The sequence below is a fragment of the Phycodurus eques genome, chromosome 17 (genome assembly GCF_024500275.1).
Source record: "Phycodurus eques isolate BA_2022a chromosome 17, UOR_Pequ_1.1, whole genome shotgun sequence".
Lineage (NCBI taxonomy): Eukaryota > Metazoa > Chordata > Actinopteri > Syngnathiformes > Syngnathidae > Phycodurus > Phycodurus eques.
Window position 1 is genome coordinate 4,218,310 of NC_084541.1, and position 13,299 is coordinate 4,231,608.

General features: G+C 41.2%; 1 protein-coding gene across 3 annotated transcripts in view; it reads right to left on the bottom strand.

The window, feature by feature from the left end:
* amot (angiomotin) overlaps positions 1 to 12,735 on the bottom strand; it is a 172,810-nt gene extending 160,075 nt beyond the window's left edge. For all 3 annotated transcript variants that reach the window (XM_061702365.1, XM_061702364.1, XM_061702363.1), the window contains exon 1: positions 12,516 to 12,735. The gene's annotated coding sequence lies outside the window, so the exon portion shown is untranslated. The remainder of the gene's footprint in view (positions 1 to 12,515) is intronic.
* Positions 12,736 to 13,299: the final 564 nt, after the last annotated feature.

Below are 13,299 nucleotides of genomic sequence, written 5' to 3' on the forward strand. Positions count from 1 at the left end.
TGCAACATGATGTAGAATCAATTTCAGATTTCAGCATTGATTCAGTGATGTATTGTTGGAAAAAAAAAAACATTGGTTCAGGGTAGTTTCAATAACTACTTGCTGTCTAGGTATTTATCTTTCTACAGTTTTTATAAAGTAACCCTCCCAACCCTGTTTATACTGTAGCATAGACATAAAGTACGTGCAAAGTTAAAGAAACCCAGACTGCTTTAAAGAGGACTGTACAGGAAAACAAACTACTATTAAAATAAAGCGCAATAATTGCAGTAGAAATGATTTATCTATTTTCGGTTAAGGACTATGATTTTAACAGGTAAATTGCTTTGTTTAGCTTATAAATAAATTGCAATATAATTCAAATCACAAATGATAAAATTGTGATTGTGATTTTGCACAAAAAAATAAATAAAGTGTTGGTACATTTATGCAATTGTTTTTACATTTATTTATGTCAATCCTATTGTTGTGGTAATGCTTCAAGTGGTTTTCCCAGGGGAAGAGGGTTAGGAGGCCTCACTATAAAGACCTGGCCCGCCTGAGTCAAACAAATCTTGTTGAAGACAAACTTCTTGTTCACAGTGAATATTTTGCAAATATCATCTCGAGTCACTGTCAATCATGACTTCAGACGAAACTATGGCATGCCATGGTCATGCTGTACTTCACCAAATCATGTGCTGGTGCCACCAACTGAAAAAGTTGGTCGCACTGGTGCTACCAGTACAAAAATGTGTGTTAGAGCCCAGTTGTAATCATGTGGTGTTCTTGACATTACCAACGCATCACACCACACACTTAAGGCCAATCCAAATTCTACCCCTAGACCTCGTTTCACCCCTTAGCTCTCAGGTTTGCACGTTCACGAAAACAAAGGGGTGTCCTGATTCTATGGGGAGAGATATGTCTCAAAACTATTTGCACATGTTTTTCAAATACACAAATTATTTCCACGTGTTTTTCAAATCCACAAATATATCCGAAATTCACACATGTATTTTTCAAATCCATAAATATATCTGCAATTTACACATTTTTCAAATCCACAAATTATCCGTGATTTACACACATTTTTCAAATCCACAAATTATTTGCACGTGTTTTTCAAATTCACAAATATATCCGCGATTTACAGTTTCTTTTTTTTATGTTGTGTGTGCATTTATTATGACTTATCATTTGCAAATACTAAATGTTGCCTGCGAAGTGTTTTACACTACGTTAAGTTGTGAAAGATGCAATGCAGCAATCGCTAAGTTAGCGGCCTAATATATAATGATGATAAATAATAAGATCAAATAAAAATGTTGTCACATGATGCCCCCTTAATGTTTCTGCCTGCCCCCTCAAGTACGTATTCCTAGAACCGGCCCGCCACACAGCGGGAGAGACAGGCAGGAGTAGAACCCCAGCCCTCAACACAGTTTTGCTGTTGTTTCTTGTGTTTTTACTCATGGAGTGGTGATGAAGGAAGTTCTCAAGTTAACACATGAAGAGACCAAACATACCTAATGTGTATATACTGTATTTGCAATTCCCAAGGCATTGCAGGGATAAAGAATGAACACAAAAACGTCAGTTATTAGAGAGAATATCGTCCTCTGACATGTTTAAATGTGTCGAGGAGCTTTTTTAGCGAATTAAATTAAGGAGAGATCTACACAAAACAGACAGAGGGCAGTTAAACAAATGCCATCTAAATATGTATTTTGGAAGTTTTCTTCTTTTAGAGTGAAAGAGAGCATGGATCCATATACTGTACTTTAATCCCAAATGAATAGAACATGAAAACACAATTTTATCCTGACGAGTCATGGCTCAAACAATTATGGAATAATTTGATTGTAGGCTCCTCATCTTAAAACAATGTATTCTACTGGTTTGTGAATGATGGAAAGTTATCTATACTGTAGCTGATACAGACAGACAGCCCTCCTCCAGATGTGAAACGTACACTGACTATAAGTTCATGTCAACATCAATAACTACGTCTTGGCGTGGAGATAATTGTAATGGTAAGAACAAGAGCAATACAATAATGCTAAGAATTTCAATAATGGATCATCAACATATTCAGGAAATCACTGTATATTTTCAGTGAAATAGTTATAGAAGCTCAAAAGTAATAAAACAATTTAAATTCTGTCTGCAGCACAATGCCCAAATAAATAAATAAATAAATCCAGAAAAGCAAGGCGAAGAAGTGTCCGGCAAAGCAAAGAGTAGCAAATCCATCCATCCATTTTCCATAGCGCTTATCCTCACGAGGTGCTGGAGCCTATCCCAGTTGACTCTGGGCAAGAGGTGGGGTACACCCTGAACTGGTCGCCAGCCAATCGCAGGGCACATACAGCATAAACAAACAACCATTTGCACTCACATTCACAGTCTTCAATTAACCTCCCATGCATGTTTTTGGGATGTGGGAGGAAACCAGAGTACCTGGAGAAAACCCACGCAGGCACGGGGAGAACATGCAAACTCCACACAGGCGAGGCCGGATTTGAACCCGGGTCCTCAGAACCGTGAGGCAGATGTGCTAACCAGTCGTCCACCATGCCGCCACATTCCCTTTCACTTGGCAGAATATTCTGAAATGCACCAACAAACTACATACCATATTTTCACGACCATAAGGCGCACTTAAAAGTCTTAAATTTTCTCCAATTTTCTCGCCTTATAATGCGGCGCGCCTTGTGTGTGCTCCGAGTTCCAAAATCTGTAAATGTTGTTGTGTGACTTTGATGAGCGCTCCGGTAAACTGACTGGGAGCATTTCCTGCCGCCACGCTGCTTATATAGAGGAAAGGTGGATGTGACTGAGGACAGCATGCGAACGTTAAAGGGAGAAGGGTGCACATGAAAGAGGACGCTAAAGGCACGCCCCCAGTAGGTATATAGTGCCGGTTGTCGGGTGGGCGGCCAAGCCACACATATAAGCGATGGTACAAAAGGTTGTAATTGGCATATGTGGCTGGGTTCATGTGATTGAGCTTAGCCCCAGTTTCAATTCCTGGTTCAACCACCAGAGGTCGACAAACCAAAATTGGATCATAAAGTAAGAGTCGCCAGGTCAAGCATAAGTCTTCTTATATATATCAATACTATTGAAACCCCTTGTCATAGTAAACAAACACATACTGAGGTCAACTGCTTATATAATCAATTGCTTGATTTTATATCCTTGAGATAATTTTGATGATTCTCTGTGATGTTATAATTCAGATGTTCTTTTGGAAATCAGTGATAAAAAGTACATCAAGCCTAATAAGGCTGTTACATATTATTTTGACTTATGTATTACTAATATACAATGCTTTGGAACAGCTTTTATGCAAAGATTGTAACCTGTGTAAGGTTGTCTCTCTCAGGCAACGAAGCACACGAATGCTCTACGAAGTAAGCACGGACCTGTTGAAATGCATGAGAGATTTGTATTCACATGAATGTATAAATATTTAACTGACAATTAACATATACACAGGTATTGCAGAATGCTTAAGAGATTAACGAGAAGTGATGAAGTGTATTGGTTGTTTTCAAGACATATGAAATATGCTTGTCATTGAATGAATGTATTGAAGCGCCTACAAGACATGAAATATGCTTGTAGTCGATTGTATTTACTGTGAACCTATTTTGGGTGAGCAAAAGGGAGGTCAAGTCAGGACACTGAACGAGTAATGGAGAGATAGGTGCTTTCCACTTAGGTCAAGTCAGGACACTGAATGAGTAATGGAGAGATAGGTGCTTTCCACTTAGGTCAAAAGTCAGGACGCTGGAAGGCTGGAACCGAGGTTATAAGAACTCCCCACACTGACAAACGGGGCTCCTTACTCTCTCGAGTTAGGGAGACACACGTTCTTTTTCCCATCGCAACGCTCAGGGACAAGCTGGCAGGAGGACTTCATTTTTGAATCTTCTTATTTAATTGGGTAAGACTAAAAGGATATTATAATAAGGTAACTAATAGAACCTCTATCGACATTGCGCGGATAAGGGAAAAGGGCTAGTCAGCTGTTCAGGTATTCTTATGTCCAAATTATCTTATTATTAATTGGCATTACGGCTCCGTAGGACTTGATCACTCCTTAAAAGCTCACTCAAAAGGTAAATACTTATTTTGTGATTTATTACTTTTAAACTACTTCTATTTCTTTCCATTATTATTATTGTTCATTTTATATTACAAACCCATACTGTCATATTATCGATTTAACCTTATGTAATCACTGAAATAAATACCTTGCTTTAATTCTATTCTATCTTTGTCATTCTTATAATGAGAATTAATCTCAACCTTAACACTCAACCTCTTGTAAGTGATTGAACTTCGACGATACCAATACCACCGGGTAGTATTACTATTCCTAAAAAGAGTAACACATCCAAATCACTTCGGCTTAATACAAACACCAATCCGTACGGTCCTAACAAGGACTGTTAAATTTACTAGGTCTTTAACAAGTGCCAACGATTTTTAAGGGATGAAGCTGCCGTAAAAATGGAGTACTCATTTTAATTTTCCTTTCACTCGGTGCGGTTACTCATCAAGGGGTGATTAGTGAGGGCAGACCGGATTGGCTCCGTAAAACTAAAGGCAGTGAGCACACCTAGGTGAATTCATCTCGACGCCGGCTTAACAGCTCCTCGTCCCCTCGCGCTCACGGTGTTGGTGCCGGCCGGGGGAAAAAAGGGGGGAGCTCGACCCTTTAAACGGAGAGTCGGTCAGGACATTTCTCCCGATTAGTCCTGCGGGTAAGCGAAATCTGATACGGTATATGCATTGTGCAAAACAACATCGGTTTGGCTAAGGACCCCCAAAAATGGCACCTACGAAGAGACACGCTTACGCCCCGGCAACGAGACTGAACTTGCCCAGCTGTTCATTTCGGATACAGAAGATGAGGACTTTGATGGATATGTGATATGTGAGTACATTGTTAAATACTTAATAAAGTACAACCGAACTCAGTTTTGCTCCCGCTGCCTTTTTAAAAACATACGCTAGCATGCATGCTAGTGTATGTTTTAAGCATGCATGCATGCTACCGTATGTTTTAAGCTAGTGTATGTTTTACAATGTCTGCGCCCAATAATACGGTGCGCCTTATGTACGTGTTAAATACAGAAATAGACCCCGTAATTGAGACTGCGCCTTTTAATATGGTCCACCTTATGGTTGTGAAAACACGGTACCTGAATTGAGCTGCGTGGTATTATTCTTTCAGATTCGAGAGACCCATACCTCCTTGAACTCTTTTAGCAATTGTAAAGTTACATATCTCAATATATGTCCATGAATGAGAGGGGTGGTGGGGGAAGAGTGAGGCTACAGGGATATAGAGATAGCAAGGGTGGAGGACTTTAAATACTTGGGGTCAACCGTCCAGAGCAATGGTGAGTGTGGTCAGGAAGTGAAGAAACGGGTCCAAGCAGGTTGGAACGGGTGGAGGTAGGTGTCAGGTGTGTTATGTGACAGACGAGTCTCTGCTATGATGAAGGGCAAAGTTTATAAAACATTGGTGAGGCCAGCCATGATGTACTGATTAGAGACAGTGGCACTGAAGAGACAACAGGAAGCAGAACTGGAGGTGGCGGAAATGAAGATGTTGAGGTTCACTCTCGAGTGACCAGGTTGGATAAAATTAGAAAATGAGCTCATCAGAGGGACAGCCAAGGTTCGATGTTTTGGAGACAAAGTTAGAGAGAGCCGACTTCGATGGTTTGGACGCGTCCAGAGGAGAAATAGTGATTATATTGGTAGAAGGATGATGAGGATGGAGCTGCCAGGCAAGAGAGCTAGAGGAAGACCAAAGAGAAGGTTGATGGATGTCGTGAGGGAAGACATGAGAGCAGTTAGTGTTCGAGAGGAGGATGCAGGAGATAGGCTTACATGGAAAAGGATGGCGGGCTGTGGCGACCCCTAAAGGGACAAGCCGAAAGGAGAAGAAGAAGAAAGTTACATATCTCACTCTGGGGTGTTTGCCTCCCCAAACGTAACTTGATATTGTCCTATCCCATTTTATAAACTCTGTTTGTGGAACCTCTACTGGCAAGGATTGGAACATGCACAGAAGCCTCGGCAATATATTCATTCTGATTGCCTCAATCCGAGAACTAAAATCCATTGCTAGAGTGGACCATTTCTCTATATCCATTTGAATGTCTCGATTTATATTATTATAATTCACCTTGTACAGATCAGATCGATTTTTGGTCATATGTACCCTAAATATTTAATCGTTTCTTGGTTCCAATTGAAATTAAATAATTCTTGTATAAACCTCGATGGAGTGTAGTGAAATGTCAGTACCTGTGTTTTTAGTATATTCATCTTATATCCTGAAAGGTGGCCATATGTTTCAGTCTCATTCATGCGGGTAGAGATTCCTCTCGGCGTCTGATGTAAACTAATGTCATCAGCAAAAAGCCCTCTTATTTTCTATACCATTTATCGTTACTCCTCTAATTCCCTCATCTTGTCTAACTGCTTGAGCTAACGGTTCGATAAAGAGAGCAAACAAAGTGGGTGAGAGACAGCAACCCTGTCTAGTCGATCTTTGAAGGTTTATCCTGTCTGACAGGCTGCCAATAATTTTAATTCTGGCATTGGGTTGATGGTATCGTGTTTTAATACATTGCACTGATTTAATATTGAAACCAAACCTTTCCATTACTTTGTATAAAAATGTCCAATTTACTGAGTCAAAAGCTTTCTCAACAGCTACACTTATCAACACTGTGTCCTGTTTTTCCATTGAGCTTGGTCTATTATATGTAGTGTTCTTTTGATGTTATCCTGCGCTTGTTTTTAAATAAATCCTGACTGATCTTCATCAATTAAGTCTATTACAAATGTGTTGAGTCTATCTGAGATAATCAGAATCCTCTTTATTGCCAAGTTTGTCAAAAACACACAAGGAATTTGTCTCCGCTAGTTGGAGCCACTCTAGTATGATAATAGCCATTTTGAGATTAAATACTTTGAGACATGAAAACATAAAAACACTACGGAGAGTCACTTAGCCTCTAGCAATTTAATGGCAAGAGGGAAGAAGCTGTTGGAATGTCTGCTGGTTTTAGTTTGCATTGTTTGATAGCACCTACCTGAGGGAAGGAGCTGGAAGAGGTGGTGACCAGGATGTGGAGGTCCCATTAAGATTTTGCACGCTCTTGTTTTAGAGCCCATAATAGATGTATGATAGATGTATGTAGATGTATGTATGATGCCAAAAGTAAAGGGATTAATTCTTCCATGAATACTTTATACCATTCTGCACTATATCCATCGCTCCCTGGACACGTTTTGTTTTTAAATTTTTTTAATTTCATCCGTCACCTCCTTCTCTGTAATCTCAGCAGTTAGTTTTCTATTTTGTGAAGAGCCAATCGAAGGATTAAAAAAATTCCTCCTTCTCATCATCTCCTGCTGAGATAGGTTGTGCATACAATTTACTATAGTATGTTCGGAATAATTAATTGAAAACTCTAAATTGCCTGTAGATGTGACTGTGAGTGCGAATGGTTGTTTGTTTGTATGTGCCCTGCGATTGGCTGGCAACCAGTTCAGGATGTACCCCGCCTCCTGCACGATGACAGCTGGGATAGGCTCCAGCACGCCCGCGACCCTAGTGAGGAGAAGCAGCTCAGAAAATGGATGGATGGATGTTCGGAATATCTTCTCGATATCCTCTGGCAAGCATACCAGTTCCGACGTATATGGATCTCTTATTTTATTGCTATTAATTGCGCGCTGTTTTTGTATGCGCATCGCCAATAATTTGGTCACCCTTGGACCTATTTCGTAATTGAGGAATTTGTTCTCTTTCTCCATTTCTTCTGTCAGTATTATGTTTGTTTTCTAAATCTTTCATTTCTTTGTTAATATTTGGGTCTTTTGTGTTTTGAGATTTCTTTTCCAGTTCCCTTAATTTTTTTATGTATTTCCCACACAACTCCAATTTATTCTTTTTTATTCGTGCTGCTTCCGCAATTAGTTTGCCCCTAATGACCAAGTTCATTGCATCCCAAAGTATTGTGTGGTCTACTTCTCCATTATCATTTACAGATGTGGTAATGTCTGTTTTAATTGCCTTCTTCCTCGTTTCATTTTTGAATATGCTCGTATTCAGCCTCCATATTGTTTGTCATTTTCTATTATTCAGACCAATTTTTAAATACAGTGGGTTGTGGTCTTGACACCACTGCCGCTCCAATGTTACGCTCCTCAACAAGATGACACTCTCCTACACTCTGTATATCCTTCAATGGACTTTATCAGCAACTGAATAATGTGTATATTCCCTCTCGAATGGATGTACGAGTCTCCACACATCTATCAGACCCATCTCCTCCAATGACATGTTGATATATCATGACAGTTGTTTCCTGTTTCTATTTAGACATGTTGTATTCCATTTTTAATGGTTTTGTTTCATGCTCATGTGTGCTCCCCAACAAGAATAAACAAAGTAATTATGTACCACAATCTGAAGAGAAAAATTCAAAAAAGGGGCAGGGTTCAAATTTTGGGGGTGTTTCCAACATATCTCAGTGCACCTACTACTAAGTGCAGAGGAAGTCCTCTGACTTGAGGGCCTCTCCCGAGACCTAACACTGTCATTTGGTCTCTATGTGAGCAGTGGTAGGGAAAGCTAATCAACAGGGGAAGAAATGTGGTCGGCTATGGGTGCCTAGCAACCATTCCAAACTCTGTGCTGATCACTCCGAACCGGCGTGTTTTGAGAAACATTTAGCAGAAAGCATTGGATACTCAGGTGTAGTAAGGCAGAGGCTGAAACTAGCTCCCGTGCCAACTATTTTTCCTACGACCATCGGGACCTCAACCGCCAGCAAGAGAACAAAATCTCGCAGCCACCACGGTGCAGGGGCGAAGCGGCGCAGACAAGAAGTGAGGATTTCCTTGTATCTACAACCACAATTCCAATGAAGTTGGGACGTTGTGTTAAACATAAATAAAAACAGAATACAATGATTTGCAAATCATATTCAACCTATTGTCATGAACGGAACAGAGGACAGGACCCAAAATGCAAGACTCCAATACAGATGGACAGTTTCAAAAAAGAGAGGTTTAATATATGAGCAGAGGTCGGTACACAGGCAGGCAATCCTAAAAGGCAACAGTATCCAAAAAACGTGAGGCAAAGAGGCAAGATAAAAAAATGAGAACAGGGTTTAGTCTTACTATGAGTCGGTGACGTGGAAACAAGGAATGCTTGAACGTGACAACAAGGTACTATGAACTGGCGACCAGAAAGAATGAGACAGGAGGTTAAATGCATGGGGTAATTAGGGTAAACGAGGCACAGGTGGGGAACTCACTCAGCACACTCTTACACCATTCACTGTAAATATTTTTTTCTTTTTTTCCCCACTAGTCACATCGAGGCACTTACACATATTCAGCGTTTCTTGGGGGGGGCAATATGGGGTCAGGGGTTCCGGGTGTTGCACCGGGTTTTAGTAAGTCAGTGCTGTTTCCCGGTCCTGGCACCCTACCCCTCCGTACTGCCTGCCCCCCAGGATTTTAATGCATTTCACACACTCATCTCTGTCCTTTTAATGCACCACATACACCCATCTGTGGGGTGGCAGCGGGTCTCGGGTGACGGGGGTTTTACTCTTAGGCAGCAGTGCCTGGCAGCTGTCCCGTGAGTTCATGTCACAGGTGTTACTATTTGTAAAAACATTTACTGTATTTTTAAAAAAAAAAAGTGCTGCAGACCTGCAAATATCTTTTGGGGGCATGAAGTCATTGGAGGCGTGTCCACTTTGAAAAGCCCATGGTAAATCAGCACCTTTGCTTCATATAAGAAATTAATTGAAGAATTAACGAGAAATTTCATGAGAGGATTTAAGATGCATCACTGGTGTTACATAATTTATAGTAAGCGGTAAGGTACTTAAAATAATTTATTTAAGTATATGATTAGCCACAGGTTTGTTTACTGCGCTCACCGGAAAAGTGACACGCGGTGGAAGAGACTTGATGATGAAATGTATCTTCACAAGGCTCGAATTAAGCGGTTTCACATTGCCGTTTGAGAGTTAAAATTAGCATTTTGCGCCTCAAAAAACACATTGAAAAGCAGAACTAAGAATCACAGTTTTACCATGGAGACTGTTGTGGTGAGCCGGAGGCTCACACAGTGAGTCGACCAACAGTGGTACGGGTGTGCCATTAGCCGCTAGTGTGCTCGTGGAACGTCAAGGTAATTGTTTATGTTATGTAATACATGCATGTCACTTCCAGCAAGTTGTGAAATATAGTTTAGCTAAAATTTAGGTTTCAATTACGCGTATTGAGCACTCCCCGAACATAACCGAAGGTGTGGTTACTCGATCCACCGCAGCGGTTACCGGAAGTGACGTTCCAATTGCCAAACACAGCGCGCTACACACTATAGGCAATAGCGCGCAACGTGTTGGAATATGAGGAGGATTTTGACGTACAGGAGCACCCAACTGAACTTGGCATCGTCAAACGGTACATGTTTGAGCCGATCAGGAGGTCGGAACCTGACCGGGATGACGAAGAGTAGCCAAGTAGCAGCTGTACAACAGATAAAGAGAGCAAGAGAGCGGCCACTGGCTCGATGTGACAGTATGTCACGGCTTGAAACAATGGCACCCCAGGGGTGCCAATATTTTTTAGCAAGACTATACATATTATATATTCATATATGTTTCAGTGACACGGCACAAGCTTTTACGTAGTATGCAGTATTCCTATATAATTGTGTGCCTCTCGCTCAAGTAGCTTTATAACATGCCGCACAGAAAGTCTTTGCCGTGTTTGTTGGCTTGTCATATAGGCAAAAGTACAGACGACAGTACTGAAAAGTACTGCGTGATTATTTTTTTCCGACTGCTCAGTGCATAATAACCATAACAGAGTCGTAGGTATATCCAAGGAAATCCGCACCTCGTCTGCGCCACTTCGCTGCTGCACCGTGGCGGCTGCGAGATTTATTTCTCTTGTTGGCGGGTGAGGTTCTGATGGCTGTAGGAAAAATATCTGGCACCGCAGCTGGTTTCAGCCTCTGCCTAACTATACCTGAGTATCCAATGGTTTCTCCCAAGTCTTTCTCAAAACACGCCGGTTCAAAGTGATCAGCACAGAGTTTGGAATGCTTGCAAGGCACCCATAACTGACCACGTTTCTTCCCCTGTCAATAGACTTTCCCTATCCACTGGTCACGTATTCCATTTTCACTTGGAAAGCCAAAGAAATGCTTGCCACTGCCTGAACCATTTGTACAACCAAATGCCACACAAAGACTTCATTTATTGACAATAGATCAGTGATTCTCAAAGTGTGGTACAAATACCATTTGCGGTATTAGACCTCCCCTTAGTGGTCCACTGCAGTATCACTGCCTGAGTACAGTTCACTTGTAATTAACTTTTCAATACATTAGCATTTCATATTTTTGAACTGTTTTTCAACTTTTATTTAGATACAATTTTATTTAACCTTAATGTGCAATACATTTTAATTGAATTATAAAGTTCCGTTTTGTTTTTTTCTATATTGAAGTGCAGTGTTGTCCCAGCTATCTTCGGGCGTGAAGCGGGGTACACCCTGAACTGGTCGCCAGCCAATCACGGGGCACATAGAAACAAACAATCATTCGCGCTCACATTCATACCTATGGGCAATTTAGAGTTTCCAATTAACCTACCATGCATGTTTTGGGGATGTGGGAGGAAACCCACCCAGGCATGGGGAGAACATGCAAACTCCACACAGGCGGGGCAGGGATTTGAACCCCGGTCCTCAGAACTGTGAGGCAGACCTGTTAACCAGTCGGCCAGTGGTTTACAATAAGATAAAATATCCTCTTGTTTTGATGAACACAGCCCACTACACTAACTGCATTTTACTGTTGGTCATGATGGTGGTACTTGGAGGGTTAAGTATTTTTTGTGGGGTGGTACTTAGTGTAAAACGTTCGAGAACCACTGGAGCAGATTATCGAAAAACCATAAATCTGCAAACCAATGGTAGGATGGGGACGGGGACGGGACGTCAACTGTTACAATTTGTCAACATAAATCAACCCCCCTTGCATGTTGTCAAATAAACTTGGTTCTATCGTGGTGGTGATGAATGCAGCACGCAGCTGACCATCCTTGAGGACACCGCGTCTCCCCCCACACTGCAAAGTCAGTCAAAACCAAAACCTGGATTGATCAAGTCTCAGCTGAGCTAAGGAAATATTCAGCTCAACTTCACTTAAGTGTGCAAGCCCCTACAATTCACTTTTTCTCGGTTACATGATCTCCAAATAGTCACCAATTGAGTCGTTAACTTATGCGAGCATTACTATGAAGTTCTTAACCCATTGGAAAAGCAAACGGGTTTAACTTTTGGAGTCTTCGCTGCCCTTTGTTCTCATTGGATTGCCATGTGAGTTTCAGATACGATTGGCCCCAAGAAAAAGACAAAACTAAAAGAGAACCAGAACAAACTGAAAAGACGTTTACCTTTCAATTACGTCCGTGTTTCTTCCATCCGTCTTCAGTGAAACATGACTCGCAACTTTTATCCGTTACCGCGAGACTCAGGCTGCATCTCACTATGCAGACACCGAATACTACAATTATCCGACCGCTCAACTGTGAACTTTTTGATTGGTTATTTATTCAACAAAAACGCTTAGATTTCATCGGATTGCATAGAAATGTGTTTTTCCATAAAAAGGAAGGCAGGTCAGGAGGCAGGAAGCGCGCCCCCTCCCATCCGGTAGACGATATTCAAAGAATGCTGCAAAAGTCGTGCACACAAATAATCAAGCACAAGATAGACGACAGCATATTTTGGTGTCGAGTTTAAACCTGAAGTGGGGCTATGCATTGCATTCCTCAACAACACGCAGCAAAACCCGGAGTGTTAACATTTCAGGGTTACATTTTTGGGAGGTGATTTTAACTCCCAAAGTCTAATTTTGACATTTCACAATTTTTCGGATTTAAATGGTGTCCAGACTACTCTGCTTATTTTACAGAGTTGATGGTGGTAGATGAACTCCTCAGAGATGTGATTCGTAAAGCTCCACATTTGCAGCTACACTTCTTCAGTTTGAGAAAGACGAGTCAGCGGCATTTTCCCACTCCTGTATTTTTACATGGTAAATTCTGTTCAAACTTACTTAAATAATTATGGCGGACGACTGGTTAGCACATCTGCCTCACAATTCTGAGGACCAGGGGCCAAATCCTGGTCCCACCTGTGTGGAGTCTGCATGTTCTCCCTGTGCCTGCGTGGGTT